Here is a 4,501-nt window from a genome sequence, read left to right on the forward strand (position 1 = left end):
GCATAATTGTTAAACAAATTTAATGATTAAACGAAATACCTTAACCAAGCAAATCACTTATGCGAGTCATGGCGGTGGCACGTTGTCCTGTTATCAACATGTTCCCTTCCATGTACCACAACACAAGCAACTTACTTAATCATGCCTTAAATGGGGACATCATAATGGTCCACTAATGTCTTCAAAAGAAAACAATATCTGTAACATTCATCCAATAACATAAAAGTATACTAAAACGGATACATAAATAAGTTCAGAATAATGACAATAATAAGATATCAATAAGTGTTCAAACATAAGAAAAATTCTAAGTGAAGCTAATTATTTGTTACTCCCTCAAGACCCATGTTTCCAACATGTTCCAGAAAGGTTTTGGGAGGTAACGCCTTCGTAAATACATCTGCAATCATAAGTTTTGTGCCTATGTGTTCAATGAACAACTTTTTAATCTGAACAACTTGCTTCACGCATAGGTACTTTAGATCCATGTGTCTTGAACCCTTAGTATATCTAGCGCGCTTTGAAAAGAATACTGCTGCGGCATTATCACAGTAAAGTTTCACTGGTGCGGAGGAAAAATTTAGGTCTCCAAACATTGAGATGAAATTCCGCAGCCATGAACAGTGATTTGTAGCCTCATAACATGCTACAAATTCAGCTTCCAACGTTGAGCCAGTGAGAATAGACTCTTTTGCACTTTTCCATGATATTGCTCCTCCAGCTAATAGAAAAAGATATCCAAAAGTGCTCTTTCGAGTATCATTGCATCCCATGAAATCGGAATCTGTATAGCCAACCAACTCAAATTGATCTGACTTCGTAAATGTGAGACGATGATCCTTCGTTCCTTGCAGGTACCTTAAAACTTTCTTTGCAGCTTTCCAGTGTTCCATTCCAGGATTCAAAAGGTATCTTTTCAGCATACCAACTATATAGCTGATATCTGGTCGTGTGTAAACTTGAGCATACATTAAACTTCCCACCACAGAAGCATAAGGGATTTTATCCATTTGCTTACGTTCCATTTCATTCTTAGGACAAAGATTGAGTCCAAACTTGTCTCCTTCAGAAACCGGAACTATACTTGGCTTACATCCACTCATCTCAAACCTCTCTAGAATTCTCTCGATATATGCTTTATGGTGAGATTGATAATGTTCCAAGTGATCTATCACGGGATATTTCTATCCCAATCACATAAGAAGCCTCACCCATATCTTTCATTTCAAAATTCTTTGAGAGATATTTCTTAGTTTCATGCATAAGGCCAAGATTACTACTCGCAAGTAGTATGTCATCTACATACAATACCAAAAATATGAACTTCCTCCCACTGATGTTGAGGTATATATGCATGGATCTACAACATTTTCTTCAAAACCAAACTTTTGAATGGTTTCGTTGAATTTTAGATACCACTGCCTGGAGGCTTGTTTAAGTCCATAAATTGATTTCTTAAGTTTGCAGACCATGTATTCCTGTCCTTCTAAGACAAAACCTTCAGGTTGACACATGTGAATTTCTTCTTCAATCTCACCATTAAGAAGGCTGTTTTCACATCCATTTGATGTAACTCAAGGTCATATTGAGCTACTAATGCTACAATAATTCTGAGAGAGTCTTTGTTTGACATGGGAGAAAAAGTCTATTTGTAATCAATGCCATCTTTCTGAGTGAAACCTTTGGCTACAAGTCTAGCTTTATAATATTCAATATTGCCATTAGCATCGTGTTTGGTCTTAAAGACCCATTTACACCCGATTGCTTTGTGTCCTTCAGGCAATTCAACGTTTTCCCAGACTCCATTATCATCCATCGATTTTTTCTCTACTTTCATAGCATTAATCCATTTACCAGAATTACTACACTTGATAGCTTGTAAATAAGAAACTGGATCCTTCTTAATCCCTAAATCAAAATCCGATTCTTGTAGATAGACCACATAATTATCAGAAATAGCCTTTTCCATTCTCTGGTAGATCTTCTTAAGGCTACTTATTGTGGTTGTTCTACAATTTCTTCAGTGGAAATAGTGTCATAATGAAGCTCCGGTGCCGTTATTTGTGTTGCTCCCTCATCAGTCGATTCTACAACCGGAGGAGTCACAATATCTGTAGAAATCTGAGGTAAAGGGATTATTACTCTTATTTCTTGAACAGATTTTTCTTGCACTAGTGTACTCACACTAACTTCGCCATCCTTAATGAATTTTGCATTTCCAGTTTCAACAATTCTCATACTATAGTTAGGACAATAAATAATATACCCCTTGGATTTTTCAAGAAAACCAATAAATTAACCGCTAACAGTTTTCATATCCAATTTCGTTTCTTTGGGATTATAAACTTTATCTTCTACTGAACAACCCCAAACTTCCAGGTGTTTTAAACTAGGTTTCCAGCCTTTCCACAGTTCAAAAGGAGTCTTTGGAACTGATTTGCTTGGAACTCTATTTAAAATGTACACAACATAACCAAGGGCATACATCCACAAACTTAAGGGTAAACTCGCATGACTAATCATGCTTCTAACCGTTTCCATTATAGTACGATTTCTCCTTTCTGCTACACCATTCTGTCAAGGTGAACCTGGCGTTGTGTATTGAGCAACAATTCCAAGCTTTTGAAGAAGTAAAGCGAAAGGTCCAGGATGTTGTCCTGTTTCGTCATACCTTCCATAATACTCTCCACCCCTATCAGACCTAATGATTTTAACCTTCTTTTCTAATTTCCTCTCAACTTCGGTAATGAATTGCTCTACAACATTCACATCTTGAGATTTATCATGCAATAAGTAAAGATAACAATAACGTGAAAAATCATCAATAAAGGTGATAAAATATTTTTCTCCTCCAAAAGTTGGAACGTCGAATGGTCCACAAATATATGTATGTATTATTTCAAGGAGTTCGGAACTTCTTGTGGCAGCCTTATTTGTGTGTTTTTGTCATATTTCCTTTAATACAATCCACACAACTCTTATAAACAGTAAAATCAAGGTTCTATAGAATCCCATCTTTTACCAATCTTTGAAGCTTTTCACGAGATATGTGTCCCAGCTTCTTATGCCACAAGAATGAGGAATTACCCTCAGCATGTTCAGTTATATCATTATGATGCATCGTTAAATATGTTTCAGGTATTGATGATGATAAATGTAACTTGTAAAGACCATCAGAAAGATAACCAGAACCAATAACTTTATAATCTTTAAACAAACTAAAAAATCCATTGGAAATTTGAAATTGAAAACCTTGTCTATCTAGTTGAGAAACTGAAATTAAATTGCGAGAAATAGTTGGAACATAAAGAGTGTTTTCTAAATCAAGAAAGTATCCATGATCTAGAATCAGACGATAGGTGCCTACAACATTAACTGGGGCTTTATTGCTATTGCCCATAAAAAGGAAGTTTTCATTCTGGTTTGTGATTTGGATTGAAAGGTATCCCTGCAACGAATTAGAAACATGAACATTAACACCAGAATCAAACCACTATGATAAAGAAGATTCTTTAATAGTCAAATTTGTTTCAAAATAGCTTACGAATCCCAACGGATTACCTTTCTTTTCGAACCATTTTGACGCTTAGTGCGATCTTTCTGTAAATGACCAGTTTTCTTACAAAAATGACATTTATTTCCATCTTGCTTTGCCTTCTTCTTTTCAGGTTGACCAGAATTATTCTGTGGTGCTCCCTTATTTCCCTTTGCAGGCTTACGCTTATTGTTCACTCCTCGATTGACAAAATGTGCTTGATTAAGACCTTGCTGGTTTAGCATAGCATCCTCTTGAACCAACATGTTTCCCAGTTCATTTGCAGTCCACTTTTCCTTAATAGTGTTGTAATGCACTTGAAAGGGGGCAAATTGTGGTGGTAGCGAGTTGAGAATGAATTGGACAAGAAAGTTCTCATCCACAGTTAATTTCATCTCAGTGAGCTTAGAAGCAATGCTACGCATTTCTATCACGTGATGGTGCATTGAACTTACACCGGTATACTTCATGGTGGTCAGATTAGCCATCAACTTCCCAGCTAGAGACTTGTCCGCCGTCTTAAAGTGTCCCTTTACGACTTCCATAAAGTCCTTAGCATTTTTAGGTTTGGGAAGCGATTCTTTAATGTTTGCATCAATGTGCATTCGCATTAACTGTATGCTCAGTCTATCACTTCTCTCCCACTTTTTCAAGAGATCCTTATCTTCAGTGGAACTCTTATCATCTATAATTGGATTTTCAATTTGGAGAGCAAGATCAATATCCCGCACACCCAAAGTGAACTCAACATTCTCTTTCCATTCTGAGAAGTTGGTACCGTTGAAGAATGGGATAGAAGAAGTATACGAATGCAAAGACTTAGAACTAGAACCTGTAAATATGACAAAGATACACAAATTCAAACTCAAAAATATACAAATTAAGAAACTCCTGTGGGTAAATTAAGAAACTCAAGTGGGTAGAATCTTAATAAAACAACAATCATGTCATAAAGTCATAAAAACA

Source organism: Papaver somniferum, unplaced genomic scaffold (genome assembly GCF_003573695.1).
Source record: "Papaver somniferum cultivar HN1 unplaced genomic scaffold, ASM357369v1 unplaced-scaffold_117, whole genome shotgun sequence".
Lineage (NCBI taxonomy): Eukaryota > Viridiplantae > Streptophyta > Magnoliopsida > Ranunculales > Papaveraceae > Papaver > Papaver somniferum.